Raw genomic sequence first — 19,389 nt, 5'->3', positions numbered from 1 at the left:
TATAAAGTTAGTTTAAAGGTGTCATATGGTTATAGTAGGCAAAAGGAAAGATCTCTAATTTCTTGTAGAGTTCAAAGAGGTCACAATGCAATGCAATACAAATGTATTGAGAGATAATTTATGAGGTCTTTTTATTTTTGCATCAGTGTTACTTGAATTCAATCTCATAATAAACCCATACTGGATTTATTCAGTAATCCAAAATTATGCATGCCAATTTCTGGAGGGATACATGAAGCTGGTCCCTATGAGACAGACTAATAATCAGGTTTAGCATATTCCACACACCTAATATTAAAATAGATGCAAGCATATGCTAAAAATTAAAGACCCAACATATATTTACCTAAACAATAATATGAACGTGGTACCGTTTGTTTCTTATGAGACTTTTTAAAAAATAAAATCTACTCTAATTTAGTCTTCATGGTTTCTGTCATCAAATGCAAATATTTTTGAGATCAACCAAGCTGAATGTTGTCATATAAACATCATGAGTTAGGAAGGGAAGAAGAGTCTGCACGTTGCATTGAATTTTGGAGAATTCGGTAAACAGCTTATTGAGCTCATATAAAACACAAATGTTTCTTATTTAATAGAGGAAAACATGGAATGGGCTATCCATTGGCATATGAGTAACTATTAGGAATATGCATTTCAAATGCAAGTGAATTTACAACTAATTAAATAAATATGCTGTATCAGAGTATAAGACCCTCCAAAATATAAGACACACATTCTTTTGGGGAGGAAAACAAGAAAAAAAAATCTGCCTCTGCCTATCAGAATCCATCGGTATTCATCTGGCTAGCATCCTTGCAGCAAACAGCAAGCAGCCTAGTTAGCTTCAGCACACTATCTCAGCCTGATTTAGCACAAACAGCTGATTGGCGGTTGGATCGGCCTCCTGGAATACTGCCAATCAGCTGTTGCAGGCTGCAGGGATCACCACAGAGCCCATCACTGCCTCCGGGGATCGCATTTGTGGCCTCCGCACATCACATTTTTGGCCTTTGTATGCTCCGTTTTACACCCATTCCAGGCTGCAGGGATCACCACAGCACATCACCGCTGAATGCCACCTCAGCATGTCACATTTTCGGCCTTCGTATGTTGAGTTTTTGGCCTCCGCAAGCCCTGATTTTGGCCTCCGTGTGTCGCATTTTTGGTTGGTTCCAGGCAGCAGGGATCGCTGTCGATCCCCACCACCTAGAACTGGCTGAAAATGCAATGCACGGAGGCCAAAAACACAATGCATGGAGGCGGAAATTGGCAGTGATGTGCTGTGGTGATCCTCGCAGTCTGAAACGGGTCTAAAATGGGGTGTGCGGAGACCGAAAATGCAACAAGCAGAGGCCAAAAATGTCCAAAGGGTGGGGATTGGTGGGTGAGCAGGGCCTTGGCAACATTCAGTGTATAAGATGCACCGCAATTTTTACCCACTTTGGGGAGGGGATGCGTCATGCTCCAGAAAGTACAGTATGTTCTTATGGAAGGAAGCAGACCAGAGTATTACACTGTACTGAAATATTGTAATAATCCTTGTTCTTTCTCCCATGTACCCATAGATCTTTCTAATGCACATATATATAATTTTTGTGCTTCATTTGGCTTGTGTTATCTCATTAAAACGTTGCCATGTAAATGTATCATAAGTGTTGCCTGAAGATTTCTGTCTCATGCAAAATTTAGCTTAAATTCTTCTGGCATCAAATACTTTCTTATGCACAAACCTTCTGTTTGCTTTGCTGACATTCCTTCTTAGTTGGCTCTCATGGTGATTCATTATCTCGTGATATGGATTTCCAAGTATCATCTTTGCATTGATTTTTATATCTTTAATAACCTCTCCACTGAAGATGGCTCCACTTGGTGTCATTGATCGCATCAAAAATTCAAGGCTTACAGAAATACTAGAGGGCTAATTGGTAGTAGAACATTTCAGACTTAATCTTAATGCGGTCTTAATCTTTTGCACTAAACCTACCTGGAGGTTTGTTCATTGGAACTAAAGGGGAAAATTGAGTATTCAGCTGAAAATTACCTAGTTTAAGATACACAAGACACACAGAAAACCCAGATAGTTGGATTTGGAATCATTAAAATCAAGCTGCTTTTGTCAACTGACTTCAAAACCCTGGGTTGTCAATGTCTCTCACTCCTAAATCATTTTACTCTCTATAACCATAAAATGAATATACATCTGCTGTCAGACAAAAGACAGTCTGTCTAAGTATCCATTTTGAGGTTTAAATGCATTGCTCATATAGATTGATATGCCGTTGTTGTCCTGATTTAGCAAGTGTATATAAAACCATTTTGCCTGATCTCAACATTTACAAGGGCGCTGACTTCAAAGGCCTATCTTGATGTCTTTCTGCTTTGGCAGCTCATTCCTTGAATGCCATGGCCAACCTGAAATCTCTACTAATCAAATTTGTATTTATTTATCAAACTTGTATGCTGCCCATCTTGCCAAAGACAACTCTAGGAGGCTTACAGAAATTGAATAAAATGCACTATAAAACATTAAAACAAAGATTAAGAAAAGTCACTTCTTAAAAAGTCCAATGTGGGTTTCACCCATTGAGGCATTCTCTTACTCAATATCATTTAAAAAGGAACATATTGTTAGATATAATGAATTGTTGAATGAAAAGGGTGAGTTAAAATCCAAATTAGAACTAGAGGCAGAGGGTATAGCAATGAATTGGTTTGCATACTTGCAAATACAATCCAGATATGATAATGACGTTAAAACAGAAGGCTTTTATAATAACCTAACGAGTTTTGATGAGATTTTAACAAGTTCAGATGACAACCTGATAAAAAAACTGTATGGATACTTACTAGAGGTTACGTTAGAGGAAGAACAGGTTAAAGAGACAATGATTGCTTGGGGGAGGAATTTTGGTCATGGGATAGATCTAGATGACTGGCAGAAATTGTGGATGTATAATTATAAAATGACGATGTAGACAGCATTTAAAGAGAATTTGTATAAGATGTTTTACAGGTGGCATCTACCCCCCGACAAGAATTGCTAGAATGTCTAAGGACAAATCTGAAAAATGTTGGAAATGTCATCAGGATCATATTACCACATGTGGTGGACATGCATTGAAGCTAAAAGATATTGGACTAAAATACACACGTGGCTGGAAAAAATGATTAAAAAGCATATTGACTTTAAGCCAGAAATCTTTCTGTTGGGAATTATACCGGAGATATATACTAGGGATATAAAATATTTGATTGTGAATATTACTACAGCAGCTAGGATTGTATTTGCAAAAAAATGGAAAAATGAAAAGTTACCTTTGCAAGATGAAATAATTAGAAAAATGTTGGATTGTGCAGAGATGAGTAAATTAACATTTGAAATTAGAGAACAAGAAGATAAACAATATTATAAAATATGGGATTTATTCTATAATTGGTTAAATGGAAAGATATGTTAGGAAAAATGAGTATAAGATATATGTATGGAAGAGATGATTATTTTGTGAATGCACAGGAAGATATGTTAACACCCTTACAGCACGTTGTAATGGAATTGATTTGATGAGGTTTTTTTATTTTATGTTTAAAAATAAATCAAATTTTTTTAAAAAAAACCCATTAAAACAATAAGGATTTTAAATTTAAAATTCATTAAAATAAAACTATGCAGGATGGAGAAAAGTGGACACAGGGAGAAAGTATGATGATCTATTCCATTACCTACCTCCAAAGTGCCATGCCCTTATTGGGACTCCAGGCTATTAGCAAGATTAATGCTTCAAGGCAAGGGTGAAATGCTCCCAGTTCGGACCGGCTCGTCTGATCCGATAGCGATGGCGGCAGGTGGTTCGGAGAACCGGTAGCAAAAATCCCTGGCCCCGCCCACCCAGTCATCTGACCATTAAGCCACGCTCACCAAATAAGCCACACCCACAGAACCGGTAGGGAAAATATTTAGATTTCACCCCTGCTTCAAGGCCTTTTGGAAGGCCAAAAGAGTGGGAGCAGATCTGACCTCAGGGGGCAAGATATTCCAGAGGGCAGGAGCTATGGCTGAAAAGGCACTTTTCCTGGATGCAGCTAGCTGGAATTCTTTGACTGACAGGATCCACAGCATGCCCCTTCTGCCAGTAAGGGTGAGATAGACTGATCCCATCAGGGTGAGGCTGTTTCTCAGATAGCCTGGACCCATTGCCTCTTCATGCAGACATTCAGCAAATTGGGGTCATACAAATATATTGATAATGCAAGACTTGGAAAGTATAATGGCAGAAAATTTGGAATTTATAATCTGTATTAGAAGATTCAATTTGGCCAAAAAAAATTTAAAAAAAAAAATTGGGCCAAAATCAGAAAATGGCTGGAAGAAATAACTGACCAACACATAGACTGGAAACTAGAGACCTTTTTGCTGGGAATACTCAATAGGAAATATAATAAAGAAATAAGGTATCTAATTTTACACATAATAACAGCCGCAAGAATATCTTATGCACAGAACTGGAAAAATGAGAACATACCATCGGAGGAGGAAGTGATAAGGAAAATTCTGGACTGTGCTGAGATGGATAAATTAACAAAGGAGATAAAAGAAAAGGAAAATACAGAATATTATATAATATGGAATAAATTGTATAATTGGATAGAAATTAGAAATGGTAAATGACGAAAAAGGGGAAAAGTTCACCAAAAAAAGGTAGTGCATGAAAGAAAATGAATTGTTGTAATGATAGGTATGATGGAATATATATAGAAATAAGGGATAATGGAACAAAAAGATAAGTATAATTAAAGAAAACAAGAGGGGGAAAATGTAAATAATAGAGGAATACCGATACGAAGCTGTTTTTAAAAAGGAGTATATGTTTTATGTTAGTGTTTGTTATGTCTTGTTATTGTTTTAAAAAAATAAAAAGTATTTAACAAAAAAGAAGAAGAAAAAGATTCAATTTGGAGAAGGCTGCCTTAAATGTCTCAGTTTATGGTTTTTTTTTTGTAATCCATTTTCTCTTTATCCAATGGATACACAGGCACTGATGCTAGCATTTGGCAAGCAGTGGAAAATCCTGACACCTTAGAAGGGTGATTCAGTTCTAAGCTGCAACTGTTGCAGCTAATATTTCGTGTGTTTTGCATGTTTCCTCTGCATGCCTAGTGGAAGCAGTGGGAGATTAAAAGCAATTCAGACCAGCATATGGATCCCCTTCTATGAAGTTAGAGGCATATCATTTCAACTTCAAGAACCCAGACCATGAGATATACATCTTGAGATAAAGACAGCACCATTAAGACAGCTGAAATTGGGCACGTACATAATTGCCAAATCAGAAGCTCCTGGATGGAAGCTGTCAGTGGGGTTCTATTACTGCAAATGATTTTGGGGTGGCAAAGAAGACGTCTTATGGAAAAGAATTAAGGTTGCAACGTTTCATCCATTAATTTTGATAGATGAATGGATTTGTTTAATTATTTAAAATGCTTCCTGGCAGCTTCAGCTACCTTAACGGGGGATGAGAAATAATAAGGGTTATTGTGCAGGAACATTTCTGATTAATCAGGCCGTGAAGTAAGGGAGGAAGAAAGAAAGAAAGGGGGGGGGGTATTGTTCAAGCCCTTCTAAAAATCCCAGATTCCCAATGCCATTTTAAAAATATAATTTACCCTCCTCTATCATCGACTTCCATGCACTTGGTCACAGTGGATGAAATGATACCTGTTTGTGTCTATTGTGTCTGTTTTAACACAAACCATAATGTACACATATCTAATACAATTACTGGTTTAACTGAACGAAGGGCTAAACTAAGGCTAATTATATAATCAATTTTCAATTGTAATAGGATTTTAATAGCAAAAGTGAAGTGGTAGTCATTTTTGGGAGGGATATATTGTAGAAGTAATATTGCAATAATGACAGGAGCAGAGTTTTCTTTCTAACCAAGATTGGTAAATTGAGCTATTCTAAATATAGCTGGATATACATTCCTATCATCATTGTCTGTTAGGTGCATGGTCTGGAAATGATGGGAGTTTGTTGCAAATTGCCTGCATCTATATATTATAAAAATACTTGTGATCTTTACCTGGATGAAATGGTACATCATAAGGGGCATGCATAAGAGCACCAGCGTACCTACCGTTCCTGTCCTAATGTTCCCTTCAGTTGTATACATTTTATGTTTTCAGTTTATGCTTATATATATTATTTAATATGTATTTGACGAAATAAATAAATAATTAAGATGACAATTTTTGAACCAAGGTACCTCAAGAAAAGAGCAATGAAAGTTTTGTTTGTCATCTTGCTAACAAACATTGAACTCAACAATTGACAACAATTGTGAAACCAGTTCAAGAACGCAGTATTTGAAGATTTCCTCCAAATCAAGTGGTCAATAATCCTAACATCGGGATCAATTAGAAATACCATGAACAAGTTCTTCTATATTTCCAAGAAAAAATTGAGAAATTCAAAAAAAGACTTGAAGAATATAACTTACCAAAACTAAAAAATGGTACAATTAATTAAAATGGTGGCAATCAGGAATTACTGCATGAAGCACAATTCAGCAGAGAAAAACAGCAATAATTTATACAACGCAATGAATCCCTGTTGAATAATTGTCATTGATGCATCAGGATGAATAGGAAAGACATTTGTTATCACTGATTCTCGCTAAAGCTGGGGAGATGGAGATGTTGCTATTGCTTTAGCATCATTCAGTACTGCAGCAACATTGAGACTTGCTGATAGGACGGCACATTCAAGAATCAAGATATTCCTCCAAGTGAATGAAAATGCTTTTTGTAATATGAAAAAACTCTAGTACTGCAAATTTGCTTCAGTATGCAAAGTTTATTGTTTGGGATGACAACCTCATGATAAGGAAGGAGGGCTTTGAAGCAGGGGTGAAATACTCCCGGTTCGGACCGGATCACGCGATCCGGTAGCAATGGGGGCAGGTAGTTTGGAGAACTGGTAGCAAAAATCCCTGGCTCCCCCCCACTGCCCACGCCTCCCTGTTGTTCTCTGTCCCTGAAGCGCTCGGTGGTGATATAGCTGTAAACAGCCTTAAATGACTGCCGCGGTACTTCAAAGGGCCACACTACAGCTGATCAGCGCTGTAGTATTTTTAAAGAAGGTAGACTGGGGCTTGTCAGTAAAAGGCTAGTTGTAGGCTGGGGCCTCTATTTTTAAATAAAGTAGACTGGTGCCTCCCAAGTTTTGTATACTTTATTATTTTTATTATTTATTATTATTGACCATTTCCATTCAGTCACCTGACCACCAAGCCACATCCACCAATTAAGCCACGCCCACAGAACTGGTAGGGAAAATTTTTAGATTTCACCCCTGCTTTGAAGCCATAGATTGAACTCTTCTTGATATATGTGGCACGAATGAAAGTTTTGGAGAAATTTCTGTCAGCTTCTACCAATTGTAGAAATACAAAATGACGATGGTATAAAGAATGAATTCATCAAAAAATCATAATTATGGAGAAGCTTTGCCAAGTTACAATTGAAGAGAAACATGCAGTCGAGTGAGGAAGAGGGAAGATACTTTAAGTTCTTTGGAGAACACAAAATTCATAAAAATCAAAATGAGGAAATAAAATTACCTGAAGATATGATTCTGCCTATAAGAACTATGGAAGAATATGTAGATTTCACCTACCCAATATTTCACAATCCTACTGAATTGTTCTACAAGAATCATATCTTGGCTCCTTTCAATGAAATGATGGTTAAAAATCAGTTCCACATGCATTAAGCACTTCCCTGGAAAGATAAAATAATATTGTTCCTTAAATGCTGTCAGTGAAAGAGGTAACACTACTCATTTTCAACATAATTCCTTGATTGATTGATTGATTGATTGATTGATTGATTGAACTCTCTGGATTGTCACCACATAAGCAGGAATTGAAGAAAGACTCTCCCATCATTTCAACGAGAAACTTGTATATTCTAAGGTTTTGCAACGGAATTCAGAAGTTCATGGAAGAACTCAAAAATCACATTGTAGCAAAGATGAACGTTGGTGTATTCAACAATGGCATTGTCACAATTTCAAGAATTATGCTCAGTTTATCAGAAGGTGAAGATGGCCCTCAGTGGACACATTTCCCAGTACTTTGGTCTCACTATACATAAAGCACAAGGACAAACTATAAAAAATGTGCTGATTTATCTGGAGAAATGGATATTTCAGCTTAGCCAGCTGTATGTTTCTTTAAGCTGAGGAAAAAGAAGTTTGAAACATTAGAGTATTAAAGAATGGCAGATTAACCACAATGTTTTCATTCCAAGCATCCTGTTATAGGGAAAGCATCTACGGTATATTTGTCTTGCTACCCATCTCTCTTCTTTAATAAAATGTTTTCTTTAATTTTAAAACTAAAACAATAGCCATCTGCCCATGGTCTTAGTGTTTTCTGTTTAGGTGAGGAAATATCATTGAAAGGATGGTCCAATGGGTCACGAGTTGTCTAGTCTCATCTGAAGGCAAAGGATGCAGCCATCTTGTTGAAATTAAACCGGTCTGGATCTGATTACTTCCATTGAAAACCACTTGTGAACCTCACAAATACTATCCAGCTTTTCAGGATGGGATATAAATAAGCAAATAATAAATCAAATGACTCAAAGGCTTATAAACTTGATCAGGTCTGGGAGTAGTTAAGAAGGCATGAATCTGAATATTCAGTATGTTCTTATTAACCCATAAATTTTTAGTTCCCATTAAAAGACTAAATGCACACATTATGTCCCCTTAAAAATGTTAATGCTTTTTAACAGACAACCTGCTTGCTCGGTTGCTTGCTTGCACTTTCACCATTACAATGTTCGTGCCCATGTACGGTTCCCACTTCTAAGGTACAAAAATCCAGATGTGACCACAGAAGATAGCAAAGAGATTCTAGCCCTGCTCTCATCTAATGGTTACTCAGATATTTTTTTTTCATCTTAGACTCAAAATCACAGGCTGTTTTCAGTTTCTGAAGGCAAGTGGAACGACTTGCCTTCAGAAGTTGTGAATGCTCCAACACTGGAAATTTTTAAGAAAATGTTGGATAACCATCTGACTGAGATGGTGTAGGGTTTCCTGCCTGGGCAGGGGGTTGGACTAGAAGGCCTCCAAGGTCCCTTCCAACTCTGATGTTATGTTATGTTATGTTTCAATTTATTTATATGCCCAACAAAGGTCAGTCCCTGGAATGTGACACTAAAAGCATTTGATAGATCTCCCAATAACAGTGAATCGAAAAGGGAAGAAAGGAAAGTGAAGTATCTATAGTACTTTTACAGGCAGATACTTTAACACGTACAAAAATAAATGCTTTGGTCCAAGAGGTGCTTTTAGAGTTCTTATACAGGTAGTCCTCGACTTACAACCCACAATTGAATGCAAAATTTCTGTTGCTAAGCAAGACAGTTAAGTGAGCTTTGTCCCATTTTACAACTTTCCTTGCCACAGTTGTTAAGTGGATCACTGCGGTTGTTAAATGAGCAACATGGTTTTGAAGTGAATCTGGCTTCCACATCGACTTTACTTGTCAGAAGATAGCAAAAGGTGATCACATGACTCTGCAACACTGCAATTGGCATATATATGAGTCGGTTGCCAAGCATCTGAATTTTGATCATGTGACTGTAGGAATGCTGCAATGACTGTATGTATGAAAAACAGTCATGTCACTTTTTTTTAGTGCCGTTATAACTTTGAACGATCACTAAATGAACTGCTGTAAATTGAGGACTACGTGTACTTTCTGGTTGTCCCAGACCAACTAAGAGGCTCTGTAATCTCTGTCTCTTGTTTCAGAATGAATGAAAGCCTGTCAAAATGGATAGAGCCTTGATGGCAACCTAGATATAAATTGAAGGCAAATTATTGAAGAACCTATGATTGCAATTCTATGTTTTTCTCCCTAAATTTACTATTGCTTATTTTTGAGAAGAAGGCAAAAGTAGAAGGGAATGACAGAAAATATGCTGGTTAGATAGTGTCATCGGCATAGTGAGCATGAATTTGGGCAGGTTCAGGGAGACAGTGGAGGACAGGGAGGGGCTGGCATGCTATGGTCCATGGGTCATGTACAGTTGGACACAACTTAGTGACTGACCAACAAAAATTTATGAGAAGGAGTAGGCATACCTACGATAGTATTGTAAAAGTGGTGGGAACACATGTTTTTAGTTTTACTTGATACACTTACTTTGTTTCCCAGAAAATAAGACATCCCTGATAATAAGCCCAAATGGGCTTTTGAGTGCACGTGCTAAAATAAGCCTCCCCCCCCGAAAATAAGTCCTCCCCGAAAATATTTAAACGCAGAGCGGCAAATCAGGTAAGACAGCAAGAGGAGCCCATCTTGCTGCACGTACCCCAAAATAATAAGACCTCCCTGAAAATAAGGCCAAGCACTTATTTTGGGGTTCAAAAAATATAAGACAGGGTCTTATTTTTGGGGAAACACAGTAATATAACTTCTTTCTTCTTCTGTTAGGATTGTGATTGAATAGTTGGGGTGAGAATCAGGGGCTCTATACCGCACTGCTAAGGCACACTTGGTTTGCCAGAATGCATGTCTTACCAAGAATGGTCCTTCTTCAGAGACTGGTTGGGGAATTCTAGGAGTTGAAGACCACACAACTTTAAGTTGCCAAGGTTGAGAAACACTGTCTCACCTATAAGTGATCTCTTGGCCTTCTTGTCCACAATGCTTTTTCCCCAGAAAAGTCCCAGTTTGTAAGACACTACAAAGGGAAAAGCAGCTTCTTTTTCTCAGTGGCTCAGTGGTTAGAATGCAGTACTGCAGGCTACTTCTGCTGACTGCCGGCTGATTGCAATTTGGCGGTTCAAATCTCACCACGCTCAAGGTTGACTCAGCTTTCCATCCTTTGGAGGTGAGTAAAATGAGGACCCAAATTGTTGGGTACAATATGCTGACACTATAAACCTCTTAGAGAGGGCTGTGAAGCACTGTGAAGTTGTATATTAGTCTATTGTTATTGCGATTACCTGGCCTCTGATTGATTGTGACGGTTATGTAGGGATTTTAGTCCAGGAAACTACTGCCTAATTTTTGAACAAATATTCTGTTTCTTTCTAAATCATTATACTTTCAAGTTCTGAATAGAGCTTGGCTGTGCTTTGGATGTGATTGAGAAGAAGCACTTCATAGTACATAAAAGCTTCACCACCACACCTGTTTGTGACTCATTAAAGCTCCCTTGACTGCTCCCAAATGCCATAACCTGCATACTGTCACTTTTCATCAGAACATCTTTTACGTGTCAAAATTGTCCAAGTAACTTGAAGAGTTAGAGGCGGTGGGGGGGGGGAGTGAAAGCCTGCCCAGGTTGCATCCAGAGTATGGGTTTAGCAGTTAAAATGATCAGATGTTTTGCTAACACTTTTCATTCAACGGATTAATCCATTGAAATATAATCCCAATAATTATTTCATATTTTTGGATTTCCCCCATCCTCTCATATCCTTGGGAAATCAACTCCAGTGGAGAGTTCACTTCACTCCAGTGAAGAAATCAAGAAAAATTATATTGACATAGGAAACAATTAAAAAAAATGGTGGTGCTCAAATGAACATTCTACCTCCAGGCACTTCTGTAACCTACTACCATAAATCAAGGGTTTAGTGATTTCTTCCTTTCATCCTGTTTATTTTACCTGATTACAAATCACATCAAACTCAGTTAAAATAAGCACCTTATTAAGAATGGGGCAGCAGTAAAAATATGTTCTGCAAGTCTGCTTATGGCCAAACCAAGCCAATTGTGACAGAGCGAAGACATGGAGAAAGCAATCCACTTAAAGCTTCTTTTGGAAAACCCTGAAGTGCCCTGCTATAAAAGTTGTAATTTTATTTTTCTATAAAGAACCTTAAATGTTCTAATTTTGAAAGCTAAAATGGGGCATTTTCACTCTCCCTTTTGTCTTTTAATAGGACTGTTATTTTTATGGGGAATCCTGAAGGCTAGAGTGCTTAGGAATCCCATAATAGGCATGAGTTAGGTGAACATGATGTGTTTGGCTCATAAAAATGAAAGCTGGAGATTTATACAGATGTGCAGCAACATCTGGAGAGGATTTACATGAGAGCACACCTGCACCTGGACATCAAATGTAACTAGAGGAAGGAGGGGGGGAACCCTCAGGTTTGAACACAGCAGCAAGCTGAGAGGGAATTCGGAGCAGCACTGCCACATCAAACGTTATCCAGATGTCTCGTACATTGTCTCGTTCTCAACAGATCTTCTTTTTTAAAAAATATTTTATTTTTCCTTTGGTCCAGGGATATTATATACCTGGAGCAAATAGTGAAAGTAAAGAATCCTCTGAACCAATTCTTCTATTAGAGACAGAAACCATCTTTCCATGAGTCAAGTGGAAGGAAATAAATTGATACACATGAGAAATGCATTAGAGGAGAAAGGAGTGGGAAAAAGAGAATTTCTTTTAGGTCATGAAGTCTGAAATTTAGGAGGCAAATTACCATCATTGGAAGAGTTAACCTTTTCATTTCGTTCCATCTGAAGTCTTGGACAAGACATTTTTCTCTTGGCTTCTGTAGTTTCTCTCCTGAAAAAATGAAGACAAATGAAGCACAAATAGTAGTGCTTAGATTGTTCTTAGACAAGGCACTTTTCTCTTTATGTCACTTAAATTTGTAGTTGGACCAATACATTTTGTTGCCTGAATGTAGTGTAATTCTACTTAAGGAATCCAACAACTTCTTTCAGCAGTACGAATATCTCGCTAACATTGGAGTTCATGTCAGTGGTGAAATCCAAATTTATTTACTATCGGTTCTGTGGGCGTGGCTTGGTGGGCATGATGTGACTTGGTGGGTGTGGCATGATGGGCGGGCCAGGAGAAGGATACTGCAAAATCTCCATTCCCACCCCACTGCAGGGGAAGGATACTGCAAAATCTCCATTTCCACCCCACTCTGGGGCCAGCCAGAGGTGGCATTTGCCGGTTCTCCGAACTACTCAAAATTTCCACTACCGGTTCTCCAGAACCTGTCAGAACCTGCTAGATTTCACCCCTGGTTCATGTTCTACACAGTGGATTAGCTCAGGGTTTTCGGCCTGTGCAGTCCTGTTCTGCCAGAGAAAGGAAGGTTTGTTGTTTTTTTAAATTTTATTTTCTGCAGCTTCTTAGGAGAAACAAAAGGAAATGGAAGTAGCAGGTCTGTTAATGTTAATGAGACACAGAGCGCGTCCCATTTTTGGCTTCTTTTGCCTAATGACATCCTTCAATAAAAGAAACCACTATTTCTTCTCATTCATATAAAAGTTGGAGCTGCAGCTATTCCATAAAGTTTGACCGAGCCATAGATGGTAATGTGAAATCTTTGTGTTTTGTATGGCAAGAGGGTCAAAAACTTACTATTTCTGATCATTACTTTGCGTAGATTTTCCAATGATTCGGTTTCTTTTGTTGGGAACTGTTTTTATTTACACATAAAAATATTCTTCCCCAAAACTCTCAATTTAGAACAGGGGGTGTCAAACTCGCGGCCCGTGGGCCAGATGCGTCATGCGCTGGACACACCCACACACAGTTTAGTGAAGAGGGGGGAGTTGCAATACATCATTTGACAACGTGACGACGCAAGTTTGACACTTTTTTAGAGGAATGAACCTAGATGAGTGGGTGATTCTGATTCCAGGTCAACCATGTTTCACAGGCTTGTATGTGATGGAAAATTCTCCCAAATTACTTCAGGCTTGATCTCCACTTGATTGATGGTCTTCCCGTTGTACACGCCCACCCTGCTGCCCACCATCTCTGGAAGAATGATCATGTCATGCAACTGGTTCTTCACCACTTCTGGCTTTTCCATGGGAAGTGCCTCCTTCTTGGCCTTTTGAAGATGTTTGAGCAGTGAGTGTTTTTTGCAGCGCAGTCTCCAGCCCTGGTGGGCACTATATAAGTGTATCTGCTGTTCATAAGACATGTTGAGGAGCTGATCTAGGTCAGCACCTCAATAGGTGAATTTCCAGAAAGTTTGCTTCTTTTTCTGCTCCACTTCTGCCATCTTAGCAGCAGTCTTCTCTGAGAAAAGCAATTCAAATTTGAAAGTAGATGCTGGCTTTCTGTGCATTCCTTTCCTCTTTAGATTTTTGCAAGCACACACAACCGTTGTTCTCCATGTTCATATGTCTCCAAACACATTGTGATAATCCACAGAAGATGGATTGCTATTTGGCTTTGTTGCTATATAATCCTCATTTCTAGACCTAGTGCTTTTATATGTCGGTGAATAAACCAAGAATAAATTAGGTTTCATGCTCTTTCAGAGATTTCCCGATTTTCTGAGTCAGGAGCATGATAATCTGCATATGCTCAGAGGCATATTTGTAGCTTCTTCATTTAAAAATATTTAGGAAATAATTGAATTGCGCAAACTCCTGAATGATTACAGCTTTGGAACTGGGGGTGAAATCCACTTATCTTCGTTACCGGTTCGCAAATGTGAGCACACATGCGTGCTCGCTATGCTCTTGCACGCCTCATCCCCACATGTGCAGAGTCTTCTGAGCATGTTCAGAGGGTCAAAAATGGGATGCGATGACATCCAGGTGGGTGGGTGGAACCGGCACTACCAGTTTGCCCGAGCTGGATAGAACCGGCTGAATTTCACCACTGTTTGTAACTCAATGCTATCTGCTCTTAGATGAATTATGTCCTGGGTAGCCACGTAAGTTCAACAAGCTTCGGGAAGAAAACATATTATAAAGTGACAACTCTCAAGGCTCTTTCGGAAAGTTTAGTATTCATTATGCAAAGGATTACTGAGTGACAAATATATTCAAAACCTGGAGATCTCACTTTGGAACAATTCACGAGACTGCTTTCCAATTCAAATGGAAGCTTCATCCTGGTGCAAATATTTCTTTAACAAGCACCAGAATGCTTGAAAGTTACATGAATGAAACAGTGATGTACATGCTCGCACAGGGGGCACACATACACAAACCCCCATTTACATCCCTTTTCTGCCCTCTCTTTTCTGGTGCCAAATGCCCAAGGAATCACAAAAACCTGAACAGTTTGCCACAATTCATTTTAGCTAATCCAGACATCTAGCACAGCAGGGGGAAAAAAAATCCGCTGTATCTACTGAAACAAGAGCATGAATAATTAAAACTCTGTTATTAATGAACTTCCAGTCGTTATGTAAATGAAACAGATTTCAAGTCTAATTTGTCAGCCTGAATTCTTTTTCAATTCTTCCTTTGTCTGGGACAAGAACTCATCATAATGGACTTGATAATAAAACATTGGCAGACATGCTGTGTGCAGAGCCCATCCATGTTAGGGCTTTTAGAGACCTTAATTGATACAGTTCCTGCAAAAGAAGTCTGTAAGGCATTTTGTGGCGCTAGGGCAGCATTTTACAAGCAGTGCTTTAAATGCAGTGGAACTGGTCTTTCTCTGCAATCTTTTGTGTCTGTGTATACTTCTATACACAAACTTTACTTTACAGGTGGGTTTGTCATTGTTGTTTGATAAATAATGCCCCCTCCTTTTTTCTTTTTCTTTTTTTCCTTTTGTCTTTCTTTCTTCCTTTCTTTTTCCTTTCCTTTGTTCTTTTCTAACTTTCCTTCATTCCTTCCTTCCTTCCTTCCTTCCTTCCTTCCTTCCTTCCTTCCTTCCTTCCTTCCTTCCCTCCTTCCTTCCTTCCCTCCCTCCCTCCCTCTTTCTTTCTTTCCTTCCTTTTTTCTTCTTTCTTTCTTTCTTTCTTTCTTTCTTTCTCTCTTTTTTCTTTCACTCATTCCTTTCTCTTCTTTCTTTCTCTTTCCTTTGTTCTTTTCTCTTTCTTTCTTTCTTTCTTTCTTTCTTTTTTTCTTTTTTTCTTCTTTCTTTTTCTTTTACTCAGTCCTTTCTCTTCTTTCTTTCTTTCTTTCTTTCTTTCTTTCTTTCTTTCTTTCTTTCTCTTTCCCTTTCCTTTGTCCCTTTCTTTCTTTCTTTCCTTCCTTCCTTCCTTCCTTCCTTCCTTCCTTCCTTCCTTCCTTCCTTTCTGCCTCTCAATGAAAGCAAGACTTCAAGAGGTTCAAAGGCAGATAAGGGCACACAAGTTACTTAAAGAGCTGGCTGAAGAGATGGTGCATTTTTTAAAAAAATTGGCTTGGAAAATGATTAAGTCCAAGTCAGTTGGGCCCACCTTACTCCTTTCATTTTAAGGAAAAGATGAAGCTTCTTCAAATCCTCCATGTTGCTTTCTCTTTGCTCTTGGCCCCTTGGTCTTCTGGTTTTCAAGCTTTGTCAAATCCCCCAGCAATGACTTTTCAGAATATTTTATAGCAAATTTAATGCGGCTCAGGGTCTATATATATATTTCCTTCTACAGTCACACAACTCAATGTGGAACCATCATTGTCAGACCCTTTGCAAGTATCCTATATTTACTAGGGTTAGGGGGAATGGTTGTCAGTCAACGTTGTATTCGAGCCACATCCCACTGGATTTTCTAACATTTACTTATCTGGGGCTGTCAATTGACTGTTCCTCCAGGAATATCTACAGCATTCACTTACATTCTCTTACTCCATTGGGTACGGTCATGCCACAAACATTTGGATTATACCCCTTCATGTTCTTCAAGTTAAAGCATATGCCTGAGGACTAAGATTCAGACCTGTTTTCATTCTTTTTTTAACTGGTGATTTAATAAATGGTTACAAAATGCATAAATCTTCAGAGAATAGGGAAAAAGGAGGAGGGAGTTAAAAATCAGGGCATGGGGAAAATGTCTCTAAAGATGTTTGCATGGCTTTCTTTCAGTTTGTCTGATGTTAAACTGTCTCCATCTGTCAAAAAGTCTTTTCAGAGTTTATAAACTCTTGCTTAGAACTTTGTGGGTCTCTTGGAGGACAATTTAGACCAAGAAAGGATTCTTGGAGAAAGTAACAGCATTTACGGTCAGATAGCTGCTTGCAGTTTTAATTCTTGTGGATAGCCGGCATTTTGTAGACCCCTGCAAAATCCAAAGAAGGCAGAAGAAGGCAAAGAAGAAAGGTTGGGGTGTCCTATATCCTAAAATGTGACTTGATAAAATTACATCAAAGAAAAACACAAAATTAAAAATGTTTACAAGAAAGAGAGGGAGAGGGAGGGGGAGAGAGAGATAGAGAGAGAGGGAGTTGGAAATGAATGTTGCGGCCCGCTGGCAGCCAGCGGAGCTGGCAGCAGAGTTGGACAGTGAGGAGGTTGGGGAGGAACATGGGCCAATCCTGGAGGCTGGGGAAAGCACGGACGAGGGCTCTGCATCGGAGGCAGAGGGGGAAATAGACGGCAGGGAGGCAGAGGAACAGCTAAAGCCTGTCCCCAATGTGCACATGCACAGAGCTGCCAGAAGATAAGAACAACTCAGAAAGCAGGGTTGACTTGGGAGTAAAGCCACATCTTGGAGGTGATTGGCCTCTCCCATAGAAAACAAAAGAGGAGCAAAAGGGGAGTGGGCTTTTGCAGGAAACAATTTGTTCGTTCATTCATTTGTTTCAAGAGTGGAAAGTTCTGTTTGTGACTCTAAGAGACTTTGTGCCATGTTTTGCCTTACACTGCATTTGGAAACAAGTTACATGGCAGCTTGCCAAGTGAGATAAGGTGTGTTGATAATTATTCCTTTGAAAAACTGTTTGGACAAGCCTTGCTGACTGTGAATGAAAGTAATTCCCAGTCGTGTAAATAAAAGAGGTTTTGCCAGGACCAAAACTCTACTTCCTACTTTTTAAGGGAGCCTAGGTCAGAACAATAAATAGATAAGTAGCATGTGACCAACTCACCTCTGGAAATAGGAATTATATCTATGAAAATCTTAATAGCACTAAGCAATATTTCTCAACCTTGGCAAATTTAAGACATGTGGACTTTAATTCCCATGATGTCTGGAAAATTCTGGGAGTTGAAGTCTACACATCTTAAAGTTACTAAGGTTTAGAAACACTGACATGGAACATAACATGTTATAACACCAAACTGGTGTTTTCTGGCTAAGCAGATTGATCCTGGTTACTATTTGGGAGACTATTAAAGACTGCCAAGACTCTAGGCTAGTTGAGAAAGTTTACCCACCCACACTCATCATAAATAACTGCAAGACATTTCTGTCCAACTGCCAGGAAAACAGCAGTGAACCCTGAAGGGTTGAGCTCAACTAGAAGAAGACTTTATCTTAACATTAGAAGAGGCTCCAATAATTTATTTGTCTTTGGTATCAGTAGTAGCTGTCTAGTTTTCCATATGTACCTGTTTTATAGTATCTACCAAACAAACAAAATGGGCAAATTGCTTTGGACACCTAAACTTTTGAAGGGAATTCAGGTTATGGATGCCAAAACCTTTACGACTTGATCATCACATTTTCTTATGCAATATTTAGAAACAGCCTTTTCTCTGCCATTATCATCAGAGGACCAATTAGCAGATCTTTACACGGTTGCTCCAGGTTTAGAAATTCCTTGTTAAGTAAGGCCAGGATAATGCCATCTGCACTAACCTTCTTTCATTAAGCTGTACCCTTTTATTCAGACCGGCTCTTGGCTTTAAAGCCAATTTGTTTCCAGGTCTATCTGTGAATGCCGTTTCTTTCATGTGCTGTAGCTAAAGATATTATAGGTTTGCTATTTATTCATTCTGCTGGTATCTGCTTTTTTTGCCAGAAGATCAGAGGCAGAGTATGCCATTTTCCTTCCCAAGCACCAACAGTCAGGTTTGGTATGTTGGGCTAGGAGCCAATGATCATTGTTATGTGATATAGGAAACTGCATGGCTGGAGGGGAGTTTAAAAGGGGTGGGAGGTGCACAAGCCTGCACTGATCAGAGGTTAATGCTGGGCCCTGGATGGATCCCACAGTGCTGTGAGACTTGAATAAGTCTTGGGAATTTGAGTTGATTGCTTATTTTCTCCAGAGAAAACACCAGAAGATAATTTTGCAGTGTCTACCCTGGCTCAGGGACTAGGACGTTGAGCTTGTCGATCGAAATGTCGGCAGCTCAGCGGTTTGAATCCCTAGTGCTGCCGTGTAATGGGGTGAGCTCCCATTACTTGTCCCAGCTTCTGCCAACCTAGCAGTTTTGAAAGCACATAAAAATGCAAGTAGAAAAAATAGGGACCACCTTGGTGGGAAGGCAACAGTGTTCCATGCACCTTTGGCATTGAGTGATGCCGGCCACATGACCACAGAGACGTCTTCGGACAGTGCTGGCTCTTCGGCTTTGAAATGGAGATGAGCACTGCCCCCTAGAGTCGGGAACAACTAGCACGTATGTGCAAGGGGAACCTTTACCTTTACCTTATAAAAGTAAAATGAAAAATGGAAACTGGGAATCTATGGTGGGACTGTG

General features: G+C 39.0%; 1 pseudogene; it reads right to left on the bottom strand.

Annotated features, from left to right (window-relative positions):
• Nucleotides 1-13,601: 13,601 nt before the first annotated feature.
• Nucleotides 13,602-14,077, bottom strand: LOC131195033 (small ribosomal subunit protein uS19-like; annotated as a pseudogene).
• Between the last annotated feature and the right edge of the window lie 5,312 nt (nucleotides 14,078-19,389).

This window comes from Ahaetulla prasina, chromosome 3, assembly GCF_028640845.1.
Source record: "Ahaetulla prasina isolate Xishuangbanna chromosome 3, ASM2864084v1, whole genome shotgun sequence".
In the NCBI taxonomy this organism is placed as follows: domain Eukaryota; kingdom Metazoa; phylum Chordata; class Lepidosauria; order Squamata; family Colubridae; genus Ahaetulla; species Ahaetulla prasina.
Note: the sequence above shows the minus strand (reverse complement) of the source record. Positions and strands in the feature narration are given on the sequence as shown.